The 22,410-nt window shown below is 44.2% G+C and overlaps 1 long non-coding RNA gene across 1 annotated transcript in view; it reads left to right on the top strand.

Annotated features, from left to right (window-relative positions):
- Positions 1-12,455: 12,455 nt before the first annotated feature.
- LOC135537757 (uncharacterized) overlaps positions 12,456-22,410 on the top strand; it is a 15,434-nt gene continuing 5,479 nt past the window's right edge. The window contains exons 1-2 of the long non-coding RNA XR_010455266.1: positions 12,456-12,591; positions 14,978-15,007. This is a non-coding gene — a long non-coding RNA (uncharacterized LOC135537757). The remainder of the gene's footprint in view (positions 12,592-14,977; positions 15,008-22,410) is intronic.

Here is a 22,410-nt window from a genome sequence, read left to right as displayed (position 1 = left end):
TAGTGTTCTTGGGCACAGGGACTATGGTGGTCTGCTTGAAACATATTGGTATTTCAGACTCAGACAAGGAGAGGTTGAAAATACTATTGAACACTTTCCAGTTGGTCAACGCATGCTCTGAGTATACGTCCTGGTAATCCGTCTGGCCCTAAGACCTTGTGAATGTTGATCTGTTTAAAGGTCTTACCCACATCGGCTGCGGAGAGCTTGATCACACAGTCTTCTGGAACAGCTGATGCTCTCATGCATGTTTCAGTGTTACTTGCCTCAAAGCGAGCATAGAAGTTATTTAGTTAGTCTGGTAGGCTTGTGTCACTGGGCAGCTCTCGGCTGTGCTTCCCTTTGTAGTCTGTAATAATTTGCAAGCCCTGCCACATCCGACGAATGTCGGAGCCGGTTTAGTACGATTTGATCTTAGTCCGGTATTGATGCTTTGCCTGTAGCCAGTAACTGAAGGGGTTGTACTCCTCAATGCCATTGGAAGAATCCCGGAACATGTTGCAGTCTGTGATAGCAAAACAGTCCTGTAGTTTAGCATCTGCTTCATCTCACCACTTTTTTATTGATTGTAAGCATAAATCAGGAGGATAGAATTATGGTCAGATTTGCCAACTGGAGGGCGAGGGAGCGCTTTTTTATCTGTGTGTGGAGTAAAGGAGGTCTAGTGTTTTTTTCCCTCTGGTTGAACATTTAACATGCTGATAGAAATGAGGTAAAACTGTTTTCAGTCACCTCGAGACTTCCTTAGATATTGTGCACCAGCTGTTGTTTTCAAATACACATAGGCCACCGCCCCGTGTCTTACCAGAGGCTGCTGTTCCGTTGGTAGGATATACGTGCTCTCAGTCATTCCATTTATTTTCCAGCAATGTTGGCTAACAGTAGAGATGGCAAAAGGCAGATTAGCCACTCGTTGCCTGATCCTCACAATGCACCCCGATCTCTTTCCGCGAAACCTCCTGTTTCTTTCTCCTGCGAATGACGGAGATGAGGGCCTGTTCGGGTGTTTGGAGTACATCCTCCCCGGTCCGACTCATTAAAGAAAGATTATTTGTCCAATTTGAGGTGAGTAATCGCTGTTCTGATGTCCAGAAGCTCTTTTCGGGCATAAGAGACGATAGCAGCAACATTATGTACAAAATTAGTTAAACAAACGATGTGAAAAAACAAACAAAATAGCACAGTTGTTGAAGAGCCAATAAGACAGCAGCCATCCTCTCTGACGCCATCTTTCTTTCATGGCATCATGTGTTTCATGTGTTTGATACCATTCCACTGACTCCGCCCCAGCTATTACCACGAGCCCCGTCCTCCCCATTTAAAGGCGCCTCCAACCTCCTGTGGTGCATGTGTGTTCCGTGACGGCCCACAGTAACATAGTAACGGAGTAAACAACAGCATCAGCAGGTTTCTCTCGGCATCGTTAGTGTTTAAACTCACACCATTAAAGATAGAGATCACACACCGTGACCCTGTGGCTACCCTCTGGTTGTATCCCAAATAACACCTTATTTCCATCACATCTAGTGCACTATACCAACACTACCCTCTGGCTGTCCTACTATACAGGGAACTGGGTGCCATTTTGGATGGACCCTGTGACCCAAACCAGAGATGACTATTCCTTTAAGTCCCAGTACACTCTGGTAAAAAGGTTGAACACTCTGTGGCATTGTTCTATGGTACATGGAATCCAAAAGGCTTCTGGAATCCAAAAAGGGTTCTGGAACCCAAAAGGGGAACTTTGACTATCATCAGGAGAACCCTTTGAAGATCCCTTTTGGGTTCCAGGTAAAATGCACCCTGTGGCAAGTGTTCTACACTACGTGGAATCCAAAAGGGTTCTTGAACTCAAAAAGGTTCCTCATCAGGTTCTCCTTCGAGGACAGCCAAAGAAACCCTTTCAAGGCTCGGACACGCGCACCAATAGCATTTGTCTCCTGAGAGTACATAGCACCTCTGAACAGAGTGCCGGCTATAATTTTACGAGCCGAGTGCAAACCAATTTTACATGTAGAATTGTGAGAATATGTCGTCAGTCGGGCATCAACAGCGCGCTGAACGATCGGTAGATGAGCGGGAGATCCACATGCGGTGGTCAGTGTGCGACCCTTTACCGTAGGTTCTTTACCGTAGGTTCTCTACCGTAGGTCCTTTACCGTAGGTTCTCTACCGAGGTCCTTTAGGTTCTATAGGTTCTCCTCATTTACCGTAGGTTCTTTACCGTAGGTCCTTTAGGTTCTTTACCGTAGGTTCTTTACCGTAGGTTCTTTACCATAGGTTCTTTACCGAGGTTCTCTACCGTAGGTTCTTTACCGTAGGTTCTCTACCGAGGTTCTTTACCGTAGGTTCTCTACCGAGGTTCTTTACCGTAGGTTCTCTACCGAGGTTCTTTACCGTAGGTTCTCTACCGAGGTTCTTTACCGTAGGTTCTCTACCGAGGTTCTTTACCGTAGGTTCTCTACCGAGGTTCTTTACCGTAGGTTCTCTACCAAGGTTCTTTACCGTAGGTTCTCTACCGAGGTCCTTTACCGTGGGTTCTCTACCGAGGTTCTTTACCGTAGGTTCTCTACCGAGGTTCTTTACCGTAGGTTCTCTACCGAGGTTCTTTACCTTAGGTTCTCTACAGAGGTTCTTTACCGTAGGTTCTCTACCGAGGTTCTTTACCGTAGGTTCTCTACCGAGGTTCTTTACCGTAGGTTCTCTACCGAGGTTCTTTACCGAGGTCCTTTACGTAGGTTCTCTACCGAGGTTCTTTACCGTAGTTTCTTTACCGAGGTTCTTTACTGTAGGTTCTCTACCGAGGTTCTTTACCGTAGGTTCTTTACCGAGGTTCTTTACCGAGGTTCTTTACCGTAGGTCCTTTACCGTAGGTTCTTTACCGAGGTTCTTTACCGTAGGTTCTTTACCGTAGGTTCTTTACCGAGGTTCTTTACCGAGGTTCTTTACCGTAGGTCCTTTACCGAGGTTCTGTACCATAGGTTCTTTACCGTAGGTTCTGTACCATAGGTCCTTTACCGTAGGTTCTTTACCGTAGGTTCTTTACCGTAGGTTCTTTACCATAGGTTCTGTACCATAGGTCCTTTACCATAGGTTCTGTACCGTAGGTTCTTTACCGTAGGTTCTGTACCGTAGGTTCTTTACCATAGGTTCTGTACCATAGGTCCTTTACCGTAGGTTCTGTACCATAGGTCCTTTACCGTAGGTTCTGTACCATAGGTTCTTTACCGTAGGTTCTGTACCATAGGTCCTTTACCGTAGGTTCTGTACCGTAGGTTCTTTACCGTAGGTTCTTTACCGTAGGTTCTGTACCATAGGTCCTTTACCGTAGGTTCTTTACCGTAGGTTCTTTACCGTAGGTTCTGTACCATAGGTCCTTTACCGTAGGTTCTGTACCGTAGGTTCTTTACTGAGTTTCTTTACCGAGGTTCTTTACCGTAGGTTCTTTACCGTAGGTTCTTTACCGTAGGTTCTGTACCGTAGGTTCTTTACCGTAGGTTCTTTACCGTAGGTTCTGTACCATAGGTCCTTTACCGTAGGTTCTGTACCGTAGGTTCTTTACCATAGGTTCTGTACCGTAGGTTCTTTACCATAGGTTCTGTACCATAGGTCCTTTACCGTAGGTTCTGTACCGTAGGTTCTTTACCGAGTTTCTTTACCGTAGGTTCTTTACCGTAGGTTCTTTACTGTAGGTTCTTTACCGTAGGTTCTGTACCGTAGGTTCTGTACCATAGGTCCTTTACCGTAGGTTCGGTACCGTAGGTTCTTTACCGTAGGTTCTTTACCGTAGGTTCTGTACCATAGGTCCTTTACCGTAGGTTCTTTACCGTAGGTTCTTTACCGTAGGTTCTGTACCGTAGGTTCTTTACCGTAGGTTCTGTACCATAGGTCCTTTACCGTAGGTTCTGTACCGTAGGTTCTTTACTGAGTTTCTTTACCGAGGTTCTTTACCGTAGGTTCTTTACTGTAGGTTCTTTACCGTAGGTTCTGTACCGTAGGTTCTTTACCGTAGGTTCTTTACCGTAGGTTCTGTACCATAGGTCCTTTACCGTAGGTTCTGTACCGTAGGTTCTTTACCATAGGTTCTGTACCGTAGGTTCTTTACCGTAGGTTCTGTACCGTAGGTTCTTTACCGAGTTTCTTTACCGTAGGTTCTTTACCGTAGGTTCTTTACTGTAGGTTCTTTACCGTAGGTTCTGTACCGTAGGTTCTTTACCGTAGGTTCTTTACCGTAGGTTCTGTACAGTAGGTTCTTTACCGTAGGTTCTGTACAGTAGGTTCTTTGCCGTAGGTTCTTTACCGTAGGTTCTGTACAGTAGGCTCTTTACCGTAGGTCCTGTACCGTAGGTCCTTTACCGTAGGTTCTTTACCGAGGTTCTTTACCGTAGGTTCTTTACCGTAGGTTTTTTACCGAGGTTCTTTACCGTAGGTTCTTTACCGTAGGTTCTCTACCGTAGGTTCTCTACCGTAGGTTCTTTACCGTAGGTTCTCTACCGTATGTTCTTTACCGTAGGTTCTTTACCGTAGGTCCTTTACCGTAGGTTCTTTACCGTAGGTCCTTTACCATAGGTTCTTTACCGAGGTTCTTTGCCGAGGTTCTTTACCGAGGTTCCTCTTTTTTTTCTAGAAGCAGATTTTAGCCTAAAAGGGAGGCTCGAGAATGAAGATAATTTGTATGACCTGTCTGAAGGTTGTCTGATATACACCCAGGCCTGTCTGAAGGTTGGTCTGGGTGTATATCACCTAAAAGGTGATTGGTTCAGTGAGAGACATGTCTGACTTTAATTGGAGGAAGACTATTACCTAGGTAGTTCAGTAAGATCAGGGGCGGGGTTTAGCTGAGACTGTTACCTAGGTAGTTCAGTAAGATCGTGGGAGTGGTTTAGCTGAGACTGTTACCTATGTAGTTCAGTAAGATTGGGGGCGGGGTTTAGCTGAGACTGTTACCTAGGTAGTTCAGTAAGATCGGGGGCAGAGTTTAGCTGAGACTGTTACCTAGGTAGTTCAGTAAGATCGGGGGCGGGGTTTAGCTGAGACTGTTACCTAGTAACGGTCCGAGTCTAAACCACACCAAAACAACACTAGACACTACGGAACACAAAGCTTTTACTGTCTCATCCTGGAATATACAAGGTGTTTATTATTCAATTATTACGTTACATGCAGTGCATTTGGAAAGTGTTCAGATCCCTTGACTTTTTCCATATTTTGTTCCATTACAGCCTTATTCTAAAATTGGACTAAATTCTAAAAACAATCCTCATCAATCTATACACAATACCCCATAATGACAAAGCATTTTTGCAAATCTATTAAAATTAAAAAACAGAAGGTCAAAGGAATTGTCCATAGAGCTCCAAGGATTGTGTCGAGGCACAGATCTGGAGAAGGACACCCAAAAATGTCTGCAGCATTGAAGAACACAGTGGCCTCCATCATTCTTAGATGAAAGAAGTTTAGAACCACCAAGACTCTTCCTAAAGCTGGCCGCCTGGCCAAACTGAGAAATCGGGGGAGAGGGAGTTGACCAAGAACCTGATGGTCACTCCGACAGAGCTCCAGAATTCCGCTGTGGAGATGGGAGACCTTTCCAGAAGGACAACCATCTCTGCAGCACTCCACCAATCAGGCCTTTATGGTAGTGTGGCCAGATGGAAGCCACTCCTCATTAAAAAGCACATGACAGCCGGCTTGGAGTTTGCCAAAAGGCACCTAAAGACTCTCAGACCATAAGAAACAAGATTCTCTGGTCTGATGAAACCAAGATTGAATTCTTTGACCTGAATGCCAAGCATCACATCTGGAGGAAACCTGGCACCATCCCTACAGTGAAGCATGGTGGTGGCAGCATCATGCTGTGGGGAGATTTTTCATCGGGCAGGGACTGGGTGACTAGTCAGGATGGAGGGAAAGATGAACTGAGCAAAGTACAGAGAGATCATTGATGAAAACCTGCTCCAGAGCGCTCAGGACCTCAGACTGGGGCGAAGGTTCACCTTCCAACAGGACAATGACCCTAAGCACACAGCCAAGACAACGCAGGAGTGGCTTCAGGATAAATCTCTGAATGTCAGCCAGAGTCCGGACTTGAACCCGATCAAACATCTCTGGAGACACCTGAAAATAGCTGTGCAGCGACGCTCCCCATCCAACTTTACAGAGTTTGAGAGGATCTGCAGAGAAGAATGGGAGAAACTCCCAAAATACAGGTATACCAAGCTTGTAGCGTCAAACCCAAGAAGACTCGAGACTGTAATCACTGCCAAAGGTGCTTCAACAAAGTACTGAGTAAAGGGTCTGAGTACTTATGTAAATGTAATATTTCAGTTCTTTATTTTGAACATATTTGCAAAAATAGCTAAAACCTGTTTTTGCTTTGTCATTATAGGGTATTGTGTGTAGATTGACGAGGGACATTTAAAAAAATATATTTATAATATGAATGTAAAGTAACAACGTGGAAAAGGTCAAGGGGCCTGAATACTTTCAGAATGTACAAGGTCGGAGGTCATCTGCTTTTTGCCGAAAGAGCAGGAACCCAGACTTCACCAAAGATATTGGAAATACGGACATTGTCATCCTACAAGAAAACATGGAATAGAGGAGACGGTCCCATTGGTTGCCCTCTAGGTTACAGAGATAATATGGTGTTCTCAAACTACCAGGAGTGAAACAGGGAAGAGGCTCAAGGGTGTATGCTAATTTGGTATAGAGCAGATCTAACCCACTCTATGAAATTAGTGTGCTACCTATATATTCCCCCAATTACAATCCCCATACTTTAACGATGACAGCTTCTCCGTCCTAGAGGGAGAGATGAACCATTTTCAGGCCCAGGGACATGTACTAGTCTGTGGTGACCTAAATGCCAGAACCGGACAAGAACCTGACACTCTCAGCACACAGGGGGGACAAACACCTGCCTGCAGAGGATAGTATTCCCTGCCAAATTGTGCTTCCCCTAGACACAACTACGACAAAACAACCAACAAAAATGGGCCACAACTCCTGCAGCTCTGTTGCACACTGGGTCTGTCCATAGTCAATGGTACTGCAGACGACTTTATCACTGACCTCAACCCAGAGTCTCTCAGAGCAGTTCACAGTCAGTCCACTGACACTTCTATCAGACCACAGCGAAGATCAGTTACTGTACTTGAACAGAGAAATAGCCAATCAGATCAGTCTACTGTACTTGAACAGAGAAATACCCAATCAGATCAGTCTACTGTACTTGAACAGAGCAATACCCAATCAGGTCAGTCTACTGTACTTGAACAGAGCAATACCCAATCAGATCAGTCTACTGTACTTGAACAGAGCAATACCCAATCAGGTCAGTCTACTGTATTTGAACAGAGCAATACCCAATCAGATCAGTCTACTGTACTTGAACAGAGCAATACCCAATCAGATCAGTCTACTGTACTTGAACAGAGCAATAGCCAATCAGATCAGTCTACTGTACTTGAACAGAGCAATACCCAATCAGATCAGTCTACTGTACTTGAACAGAGCAATACCCAATCAGGTCAGTCTACTGTACTTGAACAGAGCAATACCCAATCAGATCAGTCTACTGTACTGGAACAGAGCAATACCCAATCAGATCAGTCTACTGTACTTGAACAGAGCAATACCCAATCAGATCAGTCTACTGTACTTGAACAGAGCAATACCCAATCAGATCAGTCTACTGTACTTGAACAGAGCAATAGCCAATCAGATCAGTCTACTGTACTTGAACAGAGCAATACCCAATCAGATCAGTCTACTGTACTTGAACAGAGCAATACCCAATCAGATCAGTCTACTGTACTTGAACAGAGCAATACCCAATCAGATCAGTCTACTGTACTTGAACAGAACAATACTCAATCAGATCAGTCTACTGTACTTGAACAGAGCAATAGCCAATCAGATCAGTCTACTGTACTTGAACAGAGCAATACCCAATCAGATCAGTCTACTGTACTGGAACAGAGCAATACCCAATCAGATCAGTCTACTGTACTTGAACAGAGCAATACCCAATCAGATCAGTCTACTGCACTTGAACAGAGCAATACCCAATCAGATCAGTCTACTGTACTTGAACAGAGCAATACCCAATCAGATCAGTCTACTGTACTTGAACAGAGCAATACCCAATCAGGTCAGTCTATTGTACTTGGACAGAGCAATACCCAATCAGATCAGTCTACTGTACTGGAACAGAGCAATACCCAATCAGATCAGTCTACTGTACTTGAACAGAGCAATACCCAATCAGGTCAGTCTACTGTACTTGGACAGAGCAATACCCAATCAGATCAGTCTACTGTACTTGAACAGAGCAATACCCAATCATGAGGCATTAAAGCCAAAGGAACTGAATAATATTAAGAAATGCTATAGAAGGAATGTAGTATAAAAACCCACCAAAAAACTTCCTGGACAAAACATTTCACTGTAATAGTGAAGTTGTAAACTTGGCAGTAGAAAGCCTAAACGGTATATTTTACTTTTCAGCTTCTCTATCAAATCTAAAAAATGTCAAGCAGAAACCCTAAGAAAATTAAACAACAATGAAAAATGTTTTGCTGTAGAATGCAAAGACCTGGTGAATGGTGAATCACTAAAACAATACAGATATACATTATGGAAAAAGAAGGAACAGCACATCAGAAATCAGCTAGACGTAATTGAAGACTCCCTAGAATCCAACCACTTCTGGGAAAAGTGGTAAACTCTAAACAAACAACATGAAGAGTTATCTATCCAAAACAGAGATGTGGAAAAACCACTGGTCCAATCTGATTGGCTCTGTAAACAAAGAACAAACAGCAAAAACATATACATGATCAATTACAAATGTTAGAATCAGCAATTGAAGATTACCAGAACCCACTGGAATCTACAATTACACTGAATGAACAACAGGACAAAATACAAACCCTCCAACCCAAAAAGGCCTGTGGTATTGATGGTATCCTAAATTAAATGATCAAATATACAAAAACTTGAATTCCAATTGGCTATACTGAAACTCCTTAGCTCTGGCATCTTCTCCAATATTTAGAACTAAGGACTGATCCCCACCAATCCACAGAAGTGGGATATGCGCCAACAGCAACCTTGGGAAAATCCTCTGCATTGTCATTAACAGCAGACTCCTACATTTCCTCAGCGAAAACAATATACTGAGCAAATTGGCTGTTTACCAAATGACCGTACGACAGACCACGTATTCACCCTGCACACCTTAATTGACAAACAAACAAACCAAAACAAAGGCAAAGTCTTCTCATGCTTTGTTGATTTAAAAAAAACAACGTTTTTTTGACTCAATTTGGCCTGAGGGTCTGCTATACAAATTGTGGTGTTGGGGAAAAATATGCAACTTTATAAAATCCATGTACACAAACAACAAGTTGACAGTTAAAAATGGCAAAAAACAAACACATTTCTTCACACAGGGTCGTAGGGTGAGACAGGGATGCAGCTTAAGCCCCACCCTCTTCAACATATATATCAATGAATTGGCGCGGGTACTAGAACAGTCTGCAGCACCCAGCCTCACCCTACTAGAATCTGAAGTCAAATGTCTACTCTTTGCTGATGATCTGGTGCTTCCATCCCCAACCAAGGAGGGCCTACAGCAGCACCCCGATATTCTGCACAGATTCTGTCAGACCTGGGCCCTGACAGACCTGGGCCCTGTCAGACCTGGGCCCTGACAGACCTGGGCCCTGACAGTAAATCTCAAAGAGAACCAAAATAATGGTGTTCCAAAAAGGTCCAGTCTCCAGGACCACAAATGCAAATTCCATCTCGACACTGTTGTCCTAGAGCACACAAAAAACTATACATACCTTGGCCTAAACATCAGCGCCACAGGTAACTAAGCTGTGAACGATCTGAGAGACAAGGCAAGAAGGGCCTTCCAGGCCATCAAAAGGAACATAAAATTCAACATACCAATTAGGATCTGGCTAAAAATACTTGAATCAGTCATAGAGCCCATTGCCCTTTATGTTTGTGAGTTCTGGGGTCCGCTCACCAACCAATAATTCACAAAATGCGACAGTAAAACACCAAATAATGCAGAGCAGAATTTGGCCGATACTCACTAATTATCAAAATCCAGAAAAGAGCCATTAAATTCTATAACCACCTAAAAGGAAGCGATTCCCAAACCTTCCATAACAAAGCCATCACCTACAGAGAGATGAACCTGGAGAACAGTCCCCTAAGCAAGCTGGTCCTGGGGCTCTGTTCACAAACACAAACACACAGAGCCCCAGGACAGCAGCACAATTAGACCCAACCAAATTAGGAGAAAACAAAAAAGATAAATTACTTGACACATAAGAAATAATTAACAAAAAAACAGAGCAAACTAGAATGCTATCTGGCCCTAAACAGAGAGTACACAGTGGCAGAATACCTGACCACTGTGACTGACCCAAAATTAAGGAAAGCTTTGACTATGTACAGACTCAGTGAGCATAGCCTTGCTATTGAGAAAGTCCGCCGTAGGCAGACATGGCTCTCAAGAGAAGACAGGCTATGTGCTCACTGCCCACAAAATGAGGTGGAAACTGAGCTGCACTTCCTAACCTCCTGCCCAATGTATGACCATATTAGAGACACATATTTCTCTCAGATTACACAGATCAACAAAGAATTAGAAAACAAACCCGATTTTGATAAACTCCCATATCTACTGGGTGAAATTCCACAGTGTGACATCACAGCAGCACGATTTATGACCTGTTGCCACGAGAAAAGGGCAACCAGTGACACGAGAAAAGGGCAACCAGTGAAGAACAAACACCATTGTAAATACAACCCATATTTATGCTTATTTATTTTCCCTTTTGTACTTTAACTATTTGCACATTGTTACAACACTGTATATTTACATATTATGACATTTGTAATGTCTTTATTGTTTTAAAACTTCTGTATGTGTAATGTTTACTGTTAACTTTTATTGTTACTTTCACTTTTGTATATTATCTACCTCACTTGCTTTGGCAATGTTAACACATGTTTCCCATGCCAATAAAGCACTTGAATTGAATTGAGAGAGAGAGAGAGAGAGAGAGACAGAGAGAGGGAGGGAGAGAGGGAGAGAGACATGAGAGGGAGAGAGACAGAGAGACAGAGAGAGAGAGAGAAAGACAGAGAGAGGGAGAGAGACAGAGAGAGGGAGAGAGACAGAGAGAGGGAGAGAGACAGAGAGAGAGAGAGAGGGGGAGGGAGGGAGAGAGATAAAGAGAGCGACAGAGAGAGAGAGGGAGAGAGAGAGACAGAGAGAGGGAGAGAGACAGAGAGAGGGAGAGAAAGAGAGGGAGAGAGAGAGACTTCTGTGGTTAAAGGAGTATGGTTACAACTCTGGCATATTGTGGAATGTTTCATCCTAGATGATGATGGAGAATGATGGTCGAACCTTTACCTTTGGAAGGCAGGGTATAACTACCTCCTATAGATAACGAATGGTGTTGTTGTTAACTGTTTTATGAGTTGATTTAACGATACGACTCGAACCTAAACTAACCCCTGTACTGAACAGTCCGTTATTCTACCCAGTCAAGGTTTGCGTCACGTTTTAATTAATACAGTTGATATGTTTTACGTCACCACGACGTCCTTCAGACTGAGCTTCCTGCTGCTGTTGTTAAAGAACCCGCATGAATATTCAGTGGGAAATGGCATCCTGTTTCCCCATTGGCTGCTGTTGTTAAAGAACCCGCATGAATATTCAGTGAGAAATGGCATCCTGTTTCCCCATTGGCTGCTGTTGTTAAAGAACCCGCGTGAATATTCAGTGAGAAATGGCATCCTGTGTCCCCATTGGCTGCTGTTGTTAAAGAACCCGCATGAATATTCAGTGAGAAATGGCATCCTGTTTCCCCATTGGTTGCTGTTGTTAAAGAACCCGCATGAATATTCAGTGAGAAATGGCATCCTGTTTCCCCATTGGCTGCTGTTGTTAAAGAACCTGCATGAATATTCAGTGAGAAATGGCATCCTGTTTCCCCATTGGTTGCTGTTGTTAAAGAACCCGCATGAATATTCAGTGAGAAATGGCATCCTGTTTCCCCATTGGCTGCTGTTGTTAAAGAACCCGCATGAATATTCAGTGAGAAATGGCATCCTGTTTCCCCATTGGCTGCTGTTGTTAAAGAACCCGCGTGAATATTCAGTGAGAAATGGCATCCTGTGTCCCCATTGGCTGCTGTTGTTAAAGAACCCGCATGAATATTCAGTGGGAAATGGCATCCTGTTTCCCCATTGGCTGCTGTTGTTAAAGAACCTGCATGAATATTCAGTGGGAAATGGCATCCTGTTTCCCCATTGGCTGCTGTTGTTAAAGAACCTGCATGAATATTCAGTGGGAAATGGCATCCTGTTTCCCCATTGGCTGCTGTTGTTAAAGAACCCGCATGAATATTCAGTGGGAAATGGCATCCTGTTTCCCCATTGGCCCTGGTCAACAAGGAGTGCACTATAAAGGGGATCAGGGTGCCATTTTGGAGGCGGAAGCCAGTGACTGAAAGATGAAGTCTGAATATCTGGATTCTAAAGTGGGTTTTTAAAAAGGTCAGTTTATTGTTTTGTTACTGCAGCAGAATGAATGGGTTGTTTCCTGTGATGTATTTTAAAAGGGTTTTATAGTTAACAGAGGCGGTGGGGGGGGGGTAATGGTGGGGGGTGGGGTGGGTGGGGGGGGTGACAAGCGTCACGATCTAGGTATTAAATGAATGAATTTGTCTGACATTGTGACCTCGCTCCACAGCCGTGCCAACCGTTGTGTCTCTAAAGAAACTGTCAGATGTTTTAGAGAGATCCACTGGATGCTCTGGTCAGAGGTAGTGCACGACATAGGGAATAGGGTAGAATCTGTGACACAACAGCTCTGGTCAGAGGTAGTGCACTACATAGGGAACAGGGTGGAATCTGTGACACAACAGCTCTGGTCAGAGGTAGTGCACGACATAGGGAATAGGGTGGAATCTGTGACATAACAGCTCTGGTCAGAGGTAGTGCACTACATAGGGAATAGGGTGGAATCTGTGACACAACAGCTCTGGTCAGAGGTAGTGCACTACATAGGGAATAGGGTGGAATCTGTGACACAACAGCTCTGGTCAGAGGTAGTGCACTACATAGGGAATAGGGTGGAATCTGTGACACAACAGCTCTGGTCAGAAGTAGTGCACTACTATATAGGGAATAGGGTGGAATCTGTGACACAACAGCTCTGGTCAGATGTAGTGCACTACATAGGGAATAGGGTGGAATCTGTGACACAACAGCTCTGGTCAGAGGTAGTGCACTATATAGGGAATAGGGTGGAATCTGTGACACAACAGCTCTGGTCAGAAGTAGTGCACTACATAGGGAATAGGGTGGAATCTGTGACAAAACAGCTCTGGTCAGAGGTAGTGCACGACATAGGGAATAGGGTGGAATCTGTGACACAAGAGCTCTGGTCAGAAGTAGTGCACTATATAGGGAATAGGGTGGAATCTGTGACACAACAGCTCTGGTCAGAAGTAGTGCACTATATAGGGAATAGGGTGGAATCTGTGACACAACAGCTCTGGTCAGAAGTAGTGCACTACTATATAGGGAATAGGGTGGAATCTGTGACACAACAGCTCTGGTCAGAGGTAGTGCACTACTATATAGGGAATAGGGTGGAATCTGTGACACAACAGCTCTGGTCAGAGGTAGTGCACTACTATATAGGGAATAGGGTGGAATCTGTGACACAACAGCTCTGGTCAGAGGTAGTGCACTACTATATAGGGAATAGGGTGGAATCTGTGACACAACAGCTCTGGTCAGAGGTAGTGCACTACTATATAGGGAATAGGGTGGAATCTGTGACACAACAGCTCTGGTCAGAAGTAGTGCACTACATAGGGAATAGGGTACCATTTCAGTGTCTGCTTGTTATAATATGTGTATCCTCTCACACTGCACCCTATTCCCTATGGTGCACAACAAAAGTAGTGCACTACATAGGGAATAGGGTCCTGGGGGTGTATCCTGTTAGTGTCGTTCCAGTTCGATCAGAATGGGGAACCAGTGTCTTTCAGATGTTCCTTTATGGCCAGTGTTGGAGTGCCGCGGTCCCGACCCCATCCGGTGTGTCAACGTTTACCGTGTTGCTATTAGACACACACACACACACACACACACCACACACACACACACACACACACACCGCTGGCATACAGCACAGAGCTGGCACAAAACTCACCAGCTGTTCACAACCATCCCCATCCAGGGGGCATGGAATGTGTGTGTGTGTGTGTGTGTGTGTGTGTGTGTGTGTGTGTGTGTGTGTGTGTGTGTGTGTGTGTGTGTGTGTGTGTGTGTGTGTGTGTGTGTGTGTGTGTGTGTGTGTGTGTGTGTGTGTGTGTGCGTGTGTGTACAGTACGCTTGGCTTACAGATACTTCCTGTCCAGCCCTGGTCTTACAGATACTTCCTGTCCAGCCCTGATCTTACAGATACTTCCTGTCCAGTCCTGGTCTTACAGATACTTCCTGTCCAGCCCTTGTCCTACATATACTTCCTGTCCTAGGAGACATAATCTGAGCTTTGTTAGTCATCTCCCTCCTCTTCCTCCACCTCCTTCTGCTCCTCCTCCTCCTCCTAGGACAGCATTACGGTTGCTAGCAGAATAGTTCAAAGGGTTTCTAACCAACTTTAATCCGTTTTAGCTAGCTCTGCTAAGCAACTTGTCTCAATGAAACGAAACAATTCCCTTATTGTTAGTAAATCACCGCAAATCTGTCTTCGCTAGCGAACACGACTCCGTCTCCAAAAACAGCAGTGTCTTCAGTGATGTTTATTTTCTACGACGTCTCCCCTTTTCAGAGTGTATTAAACAGGCATGTAATGATGTTCTCTTGAAAACATTGGTCCAGGATGAATTTTAAACCTCTTCTCTCTCTCTCTTTCCTCTTTTCGCAGCCAAAGCAGGTGGTCCAAAAGCCAACTCAGGTATGTGACATGAAGGATTCTCACTGGACACGCGCCTGGTTGAATCAACGTTGTTTCCACCTCATTTCAATGAAATTACGTTGAACAAACGTGGAATAGACGTTGAATTGACATCTATGCCCAGTGGGTTGTCTGTCTGTCTGTCTGTCACACGTCTGTCTGTCACACGTCTGTCTGTCACACGTCTGTCTGGCTGTCTGTCTGTCACACGTCTGTCTGGCTGTCTGTCTGTCACACGTCTGTCTGTCTGTCTGTCTGTCACACGTCTGTCTGTCTGTCTGTCTGTCTGTCTGTCTGGCTGTCTGTCTGTCTGTCTGTTTGTCTGTTACACGTCTGTCTGTCTGTCACACGTCTGTCTGTCTGTCTGTCACACGTCTGTCTGGCCGTCTGTCTGCCTGTCTGTAAGTCTGTCTGTCTGTTACACGTCTGTCTGTCTGTCTGTCTTTCTGTTACACGTCTGTCTGTCTGTCTGTAAGTCTGTCTGTCTGTCTGTCTGTCTGTCTGTCTGTCTGTCTGTCTGCCTGGCTGTCTGGCTGTCTGTCTGTCTGTCTGTTTGTCTGTTACACGTCTGTCTGTCTGTCTGTCACACGTCTGTCTGTCTGTCACACGTCTGTCTGGCCGTCTGTCTGCCTGTCTGTAAGTCTGTCTGTCTGTTACACGTCTGTCTGTCTGTCTGTCTTTCTGTTACACGTCTGTCTGTCTGTCTGTCTGTCTGTCTGTCTGTCAGCGTCTGTCCACCCATCAGCACTGAGAACAGTTGTCCTCTAGTCATCACAGCTCTTATCATGTATGTTGTTGCTTCCAATCCTTGTCTCACCTACGCTACATCCCAAATGGCACCCTTTCCACCCCCCTTAGGAACCATGTCTTAAGTAGTGCACTATAAAGGGAATCGGGTGCTATTTGGGATGCATCCCTACTGTACACAAGGAGCTCTCAGTCTAGGCAACTAAACCTACACATAAGCACCGTGCATTTGGAAAAGTATTCAGACCCTTGACTTTTCCACATTTTGTTACATTACAGCCGTATTCTAAAATGGATTAAATTCATGTTTTTCCTCATCAATCTACACACAATACCCCATAATGATATCACAATGACCCATAATGATATCACAATACCCCATAATGATATCACAATGCCCCATAATGATATCACAATACCCCATAATGATATCACAATGACCCATAATGATATCACAATACCCCATAATGATATCACAATACCCCATAATGATATCACAATGACCCATAATGATATCACAATGACCCATAATGATATCACAATACCCCATAATGATATCACAATGACCCATAATGATATCACAATGACCCATAATGATATCACAATACCCCATAATGATATCACAATGCCCCATAATGATATCACAATACCCCATAATGACATCACAATGCCCCATAATGATATCACAATACCCCATAATGACATCACAATGCCCCATAATGATATCACAATGCCCCATAATGATATCACAATACCCCATAATGATATCACAATGCCCCATAATGATATCACAATGCCCCATAATGATATCACAATACCCCATAATGACATCACAATGCCCCATAATGATATCACAATGCCCCATAATGATATCACAATACCCCATAATGATATCACAATGTCCCATAATGATATCACAATGCCCCATAATGATATCACAATAACCCATAATGATATCACAATACCCCATAATGACATCACAATGCCCCATAATGATATCACAATACCCCATACTGACATCACAATGCCCCATATAATGATATCACAATGCCCCATAATGACGAAGTGAAAACAAGTTTTTAGACAGCAAATGTATATAAAAAATAATAAATAGAAATACCTTATTTACAGAAGTTTTCAGACCCTTTTCTACGAGACTGGAAATTGAGCTCAGGTGCATCCTGTTTCCATTGATCATCCTTCAGATGTTTCTATAACTTGATTGGAGTCCACTTGTGGTAAATTAAATTGATTGGACATTATTTGGAAAGGCACACACCTGTATATATAAGGTCCCACAGTTGACAGTGCATGTCAGAGCAGAAACCAAGCCATGAGGTCAAAGGAATTGTCCGAGACAGGATTGTGTCGAGGCACAGATTTGGGGAAGGGTACCAAAAAGTTTCTGCGGTATTGAAGGTCCCCAAGAACACAGTGGCCTCCATCATTCTTAAATTAAAGAAGTTTGGAAACACCAAGACTCTTCCTAGAGCTGGCCGCCCGACCAAACTGGCCGCCCGACCAAGCAATCGGGGTGAGAATGGACCAAGAACGCGATGGTCACTCTGACAGAGTTCCTCTGAGGAGATGGGAGAACCTTCCAGAAGGACAACCTTCTCTGCAGCACTCCACCAATCAGACCTTTATGGTAGAGTGGCCAGATAGAAGCCACTCATCAGTAAAAGGCCCATGACAGCACGCTTGGAGTTCACCAAAATTCACCTAAAGACTCTCAGGCTATGAGAAGCAAGATTCTCTGGTCTGATGAACCGAAGATTGAACTCTTTGGCCTGAATGCCAAGTGTCACATCTGAAAGAAACTTGACACCATCCCCTGTGGTGAAGCATGGTGGCGGCACCATCCCCTGTGGTGAAGCATGGTGGTGGCACCATCCCCTGTGGTGAAGCATGGTGGTGGCACCATCCCCTGTGGTGAAGCATGGTGGTGGCACCATCCCCTGTGGTGAAGCATGGTGGTGACACCATCCCCTGTGGTGAAGCATGGTGGTGGCAGCATCCCCTGTGGTGAAGCATGGTGGTGGCACCATCCCCTGTGGTGAAGCATGGTGGTGGCAGCATCACGTCTGGAGGAAACCTGGCACCATCCCCTGTAGGTGAAGCATGGTGGGGACACCATCCCCTGTGGTGAAGCATGGTGGTGGCACCATCCCCTGTGGTGAAGCATGGTGGTGGCACCATCCCCTGTGGTGAAGCATGGTGGTGGCAGCATCACGTCTGGAGGAAACCTGGCACCATCCCCTGTGGTGAAGCATGGTGGTGGCACCATCGCCTGTGGTGAAGCATGGTGGTGGCACCATCCCCTGTGGTGAAGCATGTTGGTGGCACCATCCCCTGTGGTGAAGCATGGTAGTGGCACCATCCCCTGTGGTGAAGCATGGTGGTGGCACCATCCCCTGTGGTGAAGCATGGTGGTGGCAGCATCACGTCTGGAGGAAACCTGGCACCATCCCCTGTGGTGAAGCATGGTGGTGGCACCATCGCCTGTGGTGAAGCATGGTGGTGGCACCATCGCCTGTGGTGAAGCATGGTGGTGGCACCATCCCCTGTGGTGAAGCATGGTGGTGGCACCATCCCCTGTGGTGAAGCATGGTGGTGGCACCATCCCCTGTGGTGAAGCATGGTGGTGGCACCATCCCCTGTGGTGAAGCATGGTGGTGGCAGCATCCTGCTTTGGGGATGTTTTTCAGAGGCATGGACTGTGAACCTTGGTGTTTTGTTGGCTTGTTCTGGAGAGCAGTAGAGAACAGAGAATCCATCAGGAAAGAGAAGCAGTACAGTACTGTGGGTGTTTGGGGTGAGTCAGGGGTTACTGTAGGTGTTTGGGGTGAGTCAGGGGTTACTGTAGGTGTTTGGGGTGAGTCAGGGGTTACTGTAGGTGTTTGGGGTGAGTCAGGGGTTACTGTAGGTGTTTGGGGTGAGTCAGGGGTTACTGTAGGTATTTGGGGTGAGTCAGGGGTTACTGTAGGTGTTTGGGGTGAGTCAGGGGTTACTGTACTGTAGGTATTTGGGGTGAGTCAGGGGTTACTTTAGGTGTTTGGGGTGAGTCAGGGGTTACTGTAGGTGTTTGGGGTGAGTCAGGGGTTACTGTAGGTGTTTGGGGTGAGTCAGGGGTTACTGTACTGTGGGTGTTTAGAGCCATCACAAATGATCATGTGCTTTGTGAGGAATCTCCCTGTCTTCTCCACTCCTATCCCTGCCACACACACACACACACACACACACACACACACACACACACTGTAAATCCCCTCTCAGATGGAGATGTCATTTGGCGAAGTCTGTCTTTGTGTACGGTCGGCTTTTGTTAGTCAAAACAAACCGCAATGACTGTCCGACGGACTTGGGTTTGAGTGGCTTTTGAATCGTGAGATAAATGTTTATCCAGGGGTGTGTCGTGTTATGAAGAGAGTCCCCCCCCCCCATGGGGATGAAGCAAGGGAACTCCCAAGATGAACCTTTCTGCCTGGTTACTGCATTTTCCTTTTCTCCAACAAATGAAGTGATGCATAGTTTGAATGAGGAGACAGTTTGATATGTAGTTTGAATGAGGAGACAGTTTGAATGAGGAGACAGTTTAAATGAGGAGACAGTTTGATATGTAGTTTGAATGAGGAGACAGTTTGATATGTAGTTTGAATGAGGAGACAGTTTGAATGAGGAGGCAGTTAGATATGTAGTTTGAATGAGGAGACAGTTTGAATGAGGAGACAGTTAGATATGTAGTTTGAATGAGGAGACAGTTTGAATGAGGAGACAGTTAGATATGTAGTTTGAATGAGGAGACAGTTTGAATGAGGAGACAGTTAGATATGTAGTTTGAATGAGGAGGCAGTTAGATATGTAGTTTGAATGAGGAGACAGTTAGATATGTAGTTTGAATGAAGTGGCAGTCACATTTTAGATATGTAGTTTGAATGAGGAGACAGTTAGATATGTAGTTTAAATGAGGAGACAGTTTGATATGTAGTTTGAATGAGGAGACAGTTAGATATGTAGTTTAAATGAGGAGACAGTTTGAATGAGGAGACAGTTAGATATGTAGTTTGAATGAGGAGACAGTTTGAATGAGGAGACAGTTAGATATGTAGTTTGAATGAGGAGACAGTTTGAATGAGGAGACAGTTAGATATGTCGTTTGAATGAGGAGACAGTTTGAATGAGGAGACAGTTAGATATGTAGTTTAAATGAGGAGACAGTTTGAATGAGGAGACAGTTAGATATGTAGTTTAAATGAGGAGACAGTTTGAATGAGGAGACAGTTAGATATGTAGTTTAAATGAGGAGACAGTTTGAATGAGGAGACAGTTAGATATGTAGTTTAAATGAAGTGGCAGTCACATTTTAGATATGTAGTTTGAATGAGGAGACAGTTTGAATGAGGAGACAGTTAGATATGTAGTTTGAATGAGGAGACAGTTTGATATGTAGTTTGAATGAGGAGACAGTTTGAATGAGGAGACAGTTAGATATGTAGTTTGAATGAGGAGACAGTTTGAATGAGGAGACAGTTAGATATGTAGTTTGAATGAGGAGACAGTTAGATATGTAGTTTGAATGAGGAGACAGTTTGAATGAGGAGACAGTTAGATATGTAGTTTGAATGAGGAGACAGTTAGATATTTACATTTACATTTAAGTCATTTAGCAGACGCTCTTATCCAGAGCATTTGAATGAGGAGACAGTTTGATATGTAGTTTGAATGAGGAGACAGTTTGAATGAGGAGACAGTTAGATATGTAGTTTGAATGAGGAGACAGTTAGATATGTAGTTTGAATGAGGAGACAGTTAGATATGTAGTTTGAATGAGGAGACAGTTTGAATGAGGAGACAGTTTGATATGTAGTTTAAATGAGGAGACAGTTTGAATGAGGAGACAGTTAGATATGTAGTTTGAATGAGGAGACAGTTTGATATGTAGTTTGAATGAGGAGACAGTTAGATATGTAGTTTGAATGAGGAGACAGTTTGAATGAGGATCAAGTTAGAAATGTAGTTTGAATGAGGAGACAGTTAGATATGTAGTTTGAATGAGAAGACAGTTTGAATGAGGAGACAGTTAGATATGTAGTTTGAATGAGGAGACAGTTAGATATGTCGTTTGAATGAGGAGACTGTTTGAATGAGGAGACAGTTAGATATGTAGTTTAAATGAAGTGGCAGTCATAAATGTAGTTTGAATGAGGAGACAGTTTGATATGTAGTTTGAATGAGGAGACAGTTAGATATGTCGTTTGAATGAGGAGACAGTCAGATATGATGTTTGAATGAGGAGACAGTTAGATATGTCGTTTGAATGAGGAGACAGTTTGATATGTAGTTTGAATGAGGAGACAGTTAGATATGTAGTTTGAATGAGGAGACTGTTTGAATGAGGAGACTGTTATATATGTAGTTTAAATGAAGTGGCAGTCATAAATGTAGTTTGAATGAGGAGACAGTTTGATATGGAGTTTGAATGAGGAGACAGGTAGATATGTCGTTTGAATGAGGAGACAGTTAGATATGTCGTTTGAATGAGGAGACAGTTAGATATGTCGTTTGAATGAGGAGACAGTTAAATATGTCGTTTGAATGGGGAGACAGTTTGATATGTAGTTTGAATGAGGAGACAGTTTGATATGTAGTTTGAATGAGGAGACTGTTTGAATGAGGAGACTGTTATATATGTAGTTTAAATGAAGTGGCAGTCATAAATGTAGTTTGAATGAGGAGACAGTTTGATATGTAGTTTGAATGAGGAGACTGTTTGAATGAGGAGACTGTTATATATGTAGTTTAAATGAAGTGGCAGTCATAAATGTCGTTTGAATGAGGAGACAGTCAGATATGATGTTTGAATGAGGAGACAGTTAGATGTTTGATATGTCGTTTGACTGAAGTGACAGTTGGATACGTAGTTAGTTGGTTGGAAGTGACTGAATGAAAGCGCCTGTTGTTTTAGTGAGGCTGTGTAGACATTGGTGTGGCTGTGAGGTGCAGCATCACACACACTCCTGCACTGAGGCCCTGAGCAACGCAGGCTTTTCAGACGCAGAGCATGATGGGAGTACTAAATCCAACACCAGACTTCTTTCATTTTCACACAACCTCCTAAACGTGTTTCTGCTTTAAATTTTACCCCCCCCCCATCCCCCCCCCCCCACACACACACCAAAGAAAATATTGTCTGATGAGCTGATGAGGGAGGGAGGGAACTAGGATGAGAGAGGAAGGGGTTAGTAGGGAGGGAGAGTAGAGGAGGAAGGGGTCAGGAGGGAGCACGGGCCTGACCCGGAAGCTCCAACCTGTCTCCTCTCTCTCCACAGAGTCCCTAATGATGTACAGAGACAGGGCTAGTTATCATATATATATATATATATATATTTGTAGACAAGCCCCCTTTAGCTGACAAATGATCGTAGTTCACCTTCACACCGTACAGTTTTAAAGACTGTTACAGACAGTTAACTCCCAACACATAATGTGGTATTGTACAGCTTAACTGGGAGGAACTCTTAGATCAGTGAACAAATGACAAATAGTTTATCAGTGATTAAAGAATCAAAAACAACCTGTGAAGTACACGACAGACGGAGTCCCCCCCCCCTCCTCTCTCCTTTCCTCTCACACTCCAGCAATCCACGCACCCCTCG

This window comes from Oncorhynchus masou, unplaced genomic scaffold (genome assembly GCF_036934945.1).
Source record: "Oncorhynchus masou masou isolate Uvic2021 unplaced genomic scaffold, UVic_Omas_1.1 unplaced_scaffold_839, whole genome shotgun sequence".
In the NCBI taxonomy this organism is placed as follows: Eukaryota; Metazoa; Chordata; class Actinopteri; order Salmoniformes; family Salmonidae; genus Oncorhynchus; species Oncorhynchus masou.
This window is presented reverse-complemented; position numbering and strand designations above follow the sequence as displayed.